General features: G+C 47.1%; 1 long non-coding RNA gene across 3 annotated transcripts; it reads right to left on the minus strand.

Moving 5' to 3' along the window:
* Positions 1 to 1494: 1494 nt before the first annotated feature.
* Positions 1495 to 9420, minus strand: LOC147250196 (uncharacterized). 3 transcript variants are annotated; one of them, XR_015119266.1, is made up of 4 exons: positions 9011 to 9420; positions 3437 to 3503; positions 3105 to 3305; positions 1495 to 2115 (listed from the first exon to the last, which is right to left on the minus strand). It is a non-coding gene; the product is annotated as an uncharacterized LOC147250196 (long non-coding RNA). The 3 variants fall into 3 exon arrangements; XR_015119267.1 differs by having other exon boundaries at positions 3126 to 3305; positions 3437 to 9420; XR_015119265.1 differs by having other exon boundaries at positions 3437 to 9420.
* Positions 9421 to 9841: the final 421 nt, after the last annotated feature.

A 9841-nucleotide genomic window follows, 5' to 3' on the forward strand; every position in this document is an offset into this window, starting at 1 on the left:
TGTATGTCAGCGTGCTGGAGGGAGGCATGGATCAGCGCCAACACCTTCTGAATCCACATGGACGCAAAATTAATCAAAATGCCACCAAATGAAGGAATTATTTTCCTGAGCGTGTGGAACCTGCACCAACCTGCAATTCCATGAACATTTCAGGCTCCCTGTTGTCTGCTGAATTGTTCCACGCAGCATCCAGTCACACATTTCTCTACAGTCTCATTCTCTACGTTGGTGGTAAAGAAAATGGCCGCTGTACTTGTTAAAGAACATCAGTGAAGGGCTCCCAGGTTCTCCCTCTCCCTCTCTGAGAACGAGGGGAAATAAAAACCATGCAACCGCTCGCCAGTTCCAACTCTCCCCTTTCAAACTGCCATCAATGCTGGAAAGAAACATTATTTTAATTGATGACCATAATTACAGTACAGCAATCTCAGAAGAAGACATGGCTGCAGCAGATGCACGCACACACACACACACACACACACACACACACACACACACACACACACACACACACACACACGTGTCAGGTGACCAAACAGGAAGCTGCCAGCAGAGTCCCATTCCCATACTGAATGTAACCTCTGAGTAATAGTTTCCCATCGATGACGTTTCGTGTCACCACCAGAGAGTACACTGGTGGGTGATCTCATGCCTCCCGGAGGACGCAGGAAGTTGTTCTTTACACCAAAGTGAATCCAAACATTATGATGTGTTCCTCCATCCGTCCCTCTGGTGAGTGGGGGCGGCGCGAGGACCTGCTCAGGACCCGATCACCACAGCACCAGGAGCCCGGCGCTGACCTTAGCTGAGCTACGTGCTCTCTGAGAGCTCGGAGGTTTGGCCTGGTTTGAGGAGGATTATTGCTCAATACTGACCACGTCTCCCTCCAGGCTGCCAGGGAACCCTCACTGCTCATAAACACGGCAGCCACAACGTAACCCAGGACCAAGCATCAGTGGTCTCTTTGAAGGAGATCCCAGCAGGGTTTCTGGAGGTCTCAGGAAAGGACGAGAAAAACATGACTCCCTGACCACACTGTCATTAGGCATTAGCAGGCAGTACCTGGACCCTGACATCTGAAACACATCACCTCCCCACACATCTGGCTCCTCAACGACTTGACCAGAGTCAGGGAATTTTACCCTCAGCAGCTGAGTGACGTGGTGCACCAACATGATCGTTTCAGGTTGAAGGGCAGTGTGGGCTGCTCTCTGGCTCTCTGGCTCTCTGGCTCTCTGGCTCTCTGGCTCTCTGGCTCTCTGGCTCTCTGGCTCTCTGGCTCTCTGGCTCTCTGGCTCTTCTGGCTCTCTGGCTCTCTGGCTCTTCTGGCTCTCTGGCTCTCTGGCTCTCTGGCTCTCTGGCTCTCCTGGCTCTCTGGCTCTCTGGCTCTCTGGCTCTCTGGCTCTCTGGCTCTTCTGGCTCTCTGGCTCTTCTGGCTCTTCCGGCTCTTCTTGCTCCTCTGGCTCTCTGGATCTTCTGGCTCTTCTTGCTCCTCTGGCTCTCTGGATCTTCTGGCTCTTCTTGCTCCTCTGGCTCTCTGGATCTTCTGGCTCTCTGGCTCTTCCGGATCTCTGGCTCCTTAGGAACCGCAACGCCGCACCTCCTGAAATCATTCATAAAATCTTAAGCTCAGTGATACTGTAGTGCAAAGTTTTCAAATATAACTCAGCAAGTCAAGTTAAGTCAAGTCAATTTTATTTCTATAGCGCCAAATCACAACAGAAGTTATCTCATGACTCTTTACAGGTAGAGCAGGTCTAGTAGTACCACGCTCCTTCAATAAACCTCCACCCAACAATTCTCCATCAGCAGAACATCCTGCAACAGCAGCGACGAAAACCTTCCTTTTAACAGGCAGGAACGTCGAGTAGATCCAGGCTCAATGGGGACGGCCTTCTGCTTTGACCAGTTGGGGGAGAGAGAGCAGGAGAGCAGGGCAGAGACAAAGACAGATAATGGAGGACGACAGAGACACAGAAGGAAAGAGTGGGAGACAGATAAAGAGAGAGAGAAAAGGAAGAGACTGATGGACAGATGGGGGACGTGAGCAGGTGGAGCTACGGGTGGCAGCTGGAGCCTCTTCAGGTCTGGAGCCTCCTCCAGCAGCACCAGGATCTGGGATGAGGGGAGAAGAAGAGTTAGTAACACGTATGAGGACAGGAGGAGGAGAGAGAAGCCCAGTGCATCATGGGAGATCCCAGCAGTCTGAGCCTATAGCAGCAGATCTAAGGGCCAGCCTAAGCAGTCCTGACTATAAGCCTGATCAACAAGGAGGTCTTAAGTCTGCTCTTAAAGAGGGGGTCTGGGTCCTGGACTGAAACTGGGAGACGGTTCCACAGGAGGGGAGCCTGATAGCTGAAGGCTCTGGCTCCATTCTACTGTTAGAACTCTAGGAACCAGCAGGAACCCTGCATCCTGGGAGTGAAGGGTTCTAGCTGGATCATAGGGGACTAGGAGCTCTGTCAGGGATGAAGGAGCCTGACTGTTGAGGACTTTGATGGTAGAAGAAGAATTTTAAATTCTGTTCTGAATCTGACAGGGAGCCATGCAGAGAGGCAGTCCAGGAGAGACCTGGTCTCTGCTACCAGTTCTAGTCAACACGCGCCAGCATTCTGGACCAGCTGGAGAGTCTTTAGGGACTTATTAGTCCAGCCTGGTAGGAGGGGGGTGCAGTGGTCCAGCCTGGAAGTGACAAAAGCAGGGACTAGTTTTTCTGCATCTTCTTGAGCCAGGATGTGTCTGATCTTAGCGATGTTTCAAAAGGCAACTGTAGATAAATGTCTTTCTGATTTGTATCAATAAATGCAAACTAATTGATGCAGGATGCTCTCACTGACAGGTAACAGGAGCATCACCAACACACACTGACACACTTAGGATGACAACAGAAGAGAACAACCACGTTTAGCTTTCGTCTCCACTGCCCAAAATAGCCTCTCTCCAAATCCATCCATGCATGCATCCATGCATGCATTTTCTCCCTCTTATCCTGTTAAGGGGGGTAAGGGGGGGTGGAGCCTATCCCAGTTGCTTTATATTTTATGTTTCATGCAAGTGTACATTTTACACATGCAAGTTGGACATTTTGCTGTTCAAGTTCTCACATTTGATTCGACAAACTCAACCTTTATGCTGCACTCTCTCATTCTCAGGGGTGAAGTGAGGCGAAGGGTTGCAATCTCCAACTCTGTCACTAGATGTCACTACATCCAGCACCCAGGTCCTCGCAGGGAGACGGCAGCTCAGTCATTGGTCACAGGGCCAGGTTTAGCATCAGCAGAAGGTTTACACCTGGATGTGTGGGGCTAAATGTAATGAAGCATCTATCAGATATTTACCAGACCAGCAGTTAATGATTAACAACACTGACATCAGGGAACATCTACGATCACGTGAGAACAACAGGCCAAATCTCTGGTGGTGTGAGAGAACAAACCTCTACGGGAGATCTGGGCGTGCCGGAACACTGGACCTCATGCATGATGTATTTCTTCCTTTTTTTTCTGAGATCAACAAGAAGAAAATTGTGTGATTGGTAAAACAAACAAGCCATTCTTACCCACCTAAATGTGTTAATGAATCGCATTTGATATCCAGGTAAAATAAACCCAATTGAAGGCAGCGGGCTTATGTGTAAAATCAAACTGCAAACCAGAAAAATACCTGACTGGGAACATTAAACTTGATTACAAGTTGGAAAAACGCCACAGAAATGTTTCTTTTGCATTGCATCACTGTCAGCACAGTGGAATAAGTCTGTCACTGGACTCTGAGTTCACTGGTCAATAATTAAAGTGATGCTTCACCCCAAAGTGCATTTTGCCTCTAAAGTGCTCACCAATTCAAGGCATGAGCCCATGAAGACATTTTTCCTGCTGCATTAATTCTTTATGATTCCAGAATGCAGAGGGAGCCAGTCACGTATGTATAATGCACGTTTGCAAACTCTCACATGCATCGTTCGGAATAACCCAGATCTTCTTCATCCAGCCGTGGTTTCAATAATCCACAAACACTTTGATTTTACCTAAAAACAAACTGTCACACTTCTAGTTTGCTTTGAACTCGTGCAGACAAGCAAGAGTGATTTGGTTCACCTGAACGCATTAGCTGCGACCGTGAACGAGCATCGGACCGGCAGGGTTATAGCTGGTGTTCAGCAGGATGAAGACCAGGCTGATTACGGCAAATGATGCACTCAAGAGTTTGTGTTTGGGCTGTTTAGCTGTTGTTGCCGTCAGTCCCCATTACTTCAAGCTAAGTATACGTGGCCGGCTGTGTCTGACTCCTGGAGTCACATAGAAGTCATGCAGTGTTAGCCAAAAACCCTCATTAGTCACTTTTTAACAGGCAAAATATAGATGTTGGGTGAGGTATCGCCTCGACCACATAATGTAACAACAGCTTGCTAATAAAGATGGTCGTGTTTGAAAGGGTGTATCTCAGATTCTCTGAGTAGAATTTAAGCTACGTTTGTAGAAATAAGGAAAGAAGTAGAGTCAACAGGGGTCAGGTGGACATGTTGACTGTATCTGTGGTCGTAAACAAACCCTAAACCTTGACTCATGGTCCGTTTGCTGCTAATAAGTCTCATTTGATACAAAAACCTGAACAATGCATCAAATTTCATGTCCTAACCACGATGCAGGCCTTCATCAGACCCTCCATGAACGTGAGCAGGAAGCCACCCGGAGCAGCTGCTCCACCCCCTTGTCCAACCTTCGCAATGGACAAACTGTCAAGCCGGGATGTGATTGAGTCAACAAAGTCAGAGGAGGGTCCAGTGTGCGTGTGTGTGTGTGTGTGTGTGTGTGTGTGTGTGTGTGTGTGTGTGTGTGTGTGTGTGTGTGTGTGTGTGTGACATGATGATGGTTGACCTGTCTCTGATGCACTAGGTCCTTCTCACATGCAGAGCAGCCATGTTGACACATTATAGCCGGATAAACATTGATTTATTCATGAAATTAATTATGGCTCTATTCAGTTTACACACACGCATGCGCGCACACACACACACACACACACACACACACAAACACACACAGTCATTAACACTCACATACACAACTTTACCATATGAAGCAAATAGTCTGTCTACAGTGTCGACGGCACTGTCAGCCTTAGAGAAGGACCAGTTATCATCAAGAGGATAAAGATATTCTAATGAACACTGTTGTGCTGCTTAGCAATGTTTACATTTTCCATTGTCCATAAAATCCAACTGGTTCCAACTTCCTGGATTGTGTCAGTCAGACATTGTTATTTTCAGGCAAAGATCATTCAAGAGGGGACTCATAGAGCAATGGGAGTGGCTGACAATGATAAAGGCTTGGGACGGTGTGCCGCTGATGACCCAGCTGACGCCAAGCATCTTGAGACATCCTGTGTTAACGCCCTACTTCTCCAAGAAAACCAGCGAATGGAAGGACTCCGTGCACTCTGAAATCTCACCACAAGATGGCGGTAGCGAGGCCGCGCTGGCGCTGAGATGCAGCACGGACGTGCAGCCTGGCTCACCGACTCGCTCCTTCAGCACACAAATTTACTAAAATCCGAGATTTCATTCTAGTCAGTGAGGTAGAAGGCAACAGAAGGAAGATCCTGTGAACGCTGTTTGAAAAATACCGTGCCACACCTGCATTCATGTTGGAACTCTGGTAAATTCACAAAAGTAAAAAAGGTTTCATTAAAATTCTTCATTTTCGTTGGGTAGAAGAAAGAACAGGCAAATCGATGTGTTTAAGAATGTCGGATTTATTGCCAATAGCCAAATAATTGATTTTTTTCTGATTATGGCTGAATTCCAATGTCAAGATTATCTGCATTAAAACAAGATTTGATGATATTTTTTACATACTAAAAAAAACAAGGTCAACTTGGAGCTTTGGGGATCATTTCTGCCTTGTTGATTCACTACAGTGTAAAATAAATAGACTCATCAGGCTGACACAAATATTGACCAATGAACAGCACCTGCTGATACTGATGTCACATCATTGTCATTACTATCCTCATCCCTCAATTTATTTCTTGTTCAAATGTAATAACAGACTGACGTTTATCTGAATTTAGATTTTTCATTCACGTGAGCAGTAGGATACTACTTTTTCGATAAAATACAAAATAATGTTTCATCTAAAGATAGAAATCAAATATGGCCATTTAATTCATACATGGTAACTGGAGATTACAAGACCACAAAATGACTCTTATAAATCAGGAATATTCTTACTGTGAGCTTCAGGCTCCCACAGAATTACACACAACGAGCTAAAGAAGCTAATGATCATCTTCAGTGAAGGCAGAAGACAAAAGTCATGTGATCCTCCGACACCTGCTGGCTTCTCATGGGCGTCTGGAAGCCAGAAACACCTGTCATTGATGACCTCTGACCCCTAGCTGGAGCTGGACACTTGAGATGCCCTCTGACAATGTATGGAAGTCACATGCACATGTAAACTCAAACAAACACGTATGTGTATGCACACACACGCTCACACAGACACACACACACACGTAACTGCATTACCTCCACTAACGCACACACTGACAGGCAGGTGCTGTCATTGATTAAATCAGAAACACACTGGCTGTGTGCAGCACAGCAGCTTCCTCCTTGTTGTTCCTTCAAACAGTATAGCAGGCATCCCCAATGGTTTGAGACCCCTCTTGTTTTGTGTGTGTGTGTGTGTGTGTGTGTGTGTGTGTGTGTGTGTGTGCACGCGCGTACGCCAATCGTGTGTTTGTGTGTAAATAATGGGCGACGGAAAAGTGCAAGGCTGCAGGCTGTTATCTGCTCGTGTGAATGTTTGCTGTAACAACACAGATCTGGCTTCTGTGCAACAACCAGAGGAAATTTACTCTGACATTAAGATAACGCCGTTTCTGCCCCTGACACTCAAACACACACTTGCACACACACACACACACACAAAGCACACACACACGCACACACAAAGCACACACAGACTAATGCTCGGAGAGGAGACAGATGTGACATGGACACAATCACTGGAGAGCACTCGTGGGAATATGGGAATAGGATTAGCAACAAGAGCCTCTGGTCAGGAGAGCACTATGATCAAGAAAACAAGATAAAGTTGATCAAAGATGATCACGATAAGCTATCACGACCAGGATCCACTGCAGGAGCGGATTGATCCCTGGAGTTGGTCACACAGATCCCAGGCTGATGAAGGAGGCTCACGGCCCTCCAGTATCTCAAAAGATGTGAAAAGATGACAGATGCGCCTGCGTGGTCTCAGTCCTCCTGCCTCCGAATCACCGGCCTCCTAATCAGTCCCGCAAGCCTTCTGCACCGGGCCATAAAATGCAAATAAGTGCCACTCTGATGCCGACCGACTGCTCATCCAATCTCAGAGAAAAAGACTAATCACAGACAGGGGGGCCGTTTGGATTGATTCAGAGGCAAGAGGAGAAGTGTGACCAGTTTAGATAAGAGATAACGCAACTGCCGCACTGTCCGTCAGTCTGTTGGTGCGATTGTGATCTAATGTCAGTGTAACATCGTTACACTGTATGTGCTCGTGTGTGTGTGTGTGTGTGTGTGTGTGAGTGTGTGTGTGTGTCTGTGAGTGACATGAATGTTTGCAAGGCCTTTATCAGCGAGCAACACAAAGAGCTATTCAGCGTCCAGAGAAACACAACAAAGGGACAATTTACAGCAACAAAGACACCTCCGTCCTGGAGGCGATGCCGGGCGAACAAAACCCTCCCATCAGCTGGCTTTAAACCTGCAGCCTGGGATGCTGAAGAGTTCAGCTCAGGTAGAGCTGGTGCTCATGTTATGGCTCTCTATGCTGATCAAAGGTGACAAGGCTAAAAAAACAACAACAACAAAAAAAGTCTGTGCACCCAAACTGCTGAATATAATAAAGTCCTTGTGTGGCAATTGTGCAGTTGGTTTTGGTAGCTGCAAGGGAACAATAGACGACATACATTCACCCTCAGTACCAGCAGAGACCATCGGTCAGGAGGCTGCCTCTCCCCCAGACTAGGATTTAGAGCAAACACTGCTCGCAGTCCCTGAATCGGATGTTGTGTTTTTACATGTTTTTTTGGTCAGTTGATTCGGGTGGGAGTGTCTCAAGATGAGTCTAAAATCCCAGTGAACGATACTCACGAAACCAAGTCCCTCTTATCTCATTCAGAACCGGCTGTTTATTCCTGCTGTTTGTCACAGAAGCGCCTCCAGCACAGGATGCAGGCTGGAAATATTCAGGATTTATTCCGTGTAATGTTCTGGTCAAGTTCTGTGAGGGGGGGTTTGAGCTCCCTGGAGATTGATCCTGTAAACACGTCCCAACCACAAACTCATGTTGTTTGTCTCATCAATCATTCAAAAGTTAGACGAAAACATCTTCTTTGACATAATTTCAATTTATTGATAAATCTTGCCAAAAATCTGCTAGCTAGCATGTAGCTTTCTCCATACTTTGGTGCACTGTTTTCTTGTTTGTTTTGGTTTTGGTTTACATTTAATTACAACACAAGTGATTTTTTTGTTGTGGTTCCTGATAAAATTTGGATGATGGCTCATTAGGAGCCAAATATGGATGCTGTGTCCTGATGTGCCCAAATTAATATATTCAAACATGTGTTTGTGTGTGTGTGTGTGTGTGTGTGTGTGTGTGTGTGTGTGTGTGTGTGTGTGTGTGTGTTTGTGTGAGCTCAAATGAAACAAAAGCATCAGCACAAGAAATATCAGCTGACATGAATGGAGACTCTAAATATGAGTTGATTATCACTGTGAGCAAGTGTGACGTCAGCACCTCGGCCCTCTGAAGCAACACCCCGGCGCTGAGTGGCACACAGGAGGCCCACTTCCTGCGTGCTGAGATAGGATTATAAGAGATGGAACACACCCCATCAGTCCCAAAATAGAGTCATCACAGTTGATGGATAGGATGAGCTGATCAATGCCCTTCACACATACAGAGGCAGAGAGCCCAACAGTCCAATCAAGCACACAAAAAGAAATGCAGATTACCTGTTGCTATGACGACTGCAGCTGTATTGTGACAACCATCCACGCTGGCAGGGACCTAAACAGAGTGAGCTTTACAAACAGAGTGAAATTTGAGATTGCCTAGTGGGCCAGGTGCTTCTTCATAACAAGCGGTGGAGATGTGAGCGGTGAACAGGCAGGAGGGCGGGTTTGATCTGCTCTATTACTGTCACTCAGTCTAATGAGATGCATCTCTCAGAGATGATCAGGCAATATGTGCACGCACACACACACACACACACATACACACACACACACTCACACACACACGCACACTCATAGGTGATCTTGCCTTGAGCACACACGGACAGAGGACGACATCCGCCGGTGAACATGCAGAACTATGATCAGATTTGTCGTTTGGATTGATATGTCACCTCTGAGTGTGACAGGGCAGCTGGGAATCTCTCCCCTTAACACCACCCCCACCTACACCCCACCCACCCTGGCTGACCCCCCCCCCCCCCCCCTCCCCCAGTCCTTCATCAGACATCAGCAGCTGGCAGCCTGCCCCATTTAACCCCCTCTAGCACTTACTGGGCCAGGGTAATCACTGGTGCTCAGCACCAACCGTGGCCACCACACCTGCCCCCTCACTGGTGGAACTGTTCCATCTGGAACCTTCTGATGGGGAATTTCTTTAAGGGGGGGGGGTCTCTCACTTCCCAAAACAGCTCAAGGTGCAGTGGGAAGGAAGGAGGTGGAAAAATCAAGCAGGATTGAAGGAAATTAATGTTTTCCATACTGCTTGCAGCCATGGGACCGAGAAGTTATCATCAAAATAACGGTCCCAGAGGCAGGGACCACGCCACG

Source organism: Aulostomus chinensis, chromosome 14 (assembly GCF_037954235.1).
Source record: "Aulostomus chinensis isolate RoL2024-O1b breed Wild chromosome 14, RoL_Achi_v1.0, whole genome shotgun sequence".
Lineage (NCBI taxonomy): Eukaryota > Metazoa > Chordata > Actinopteri > Syngnathiformes > Aulostomidae > Aulostomus > Aulostomus chinensis.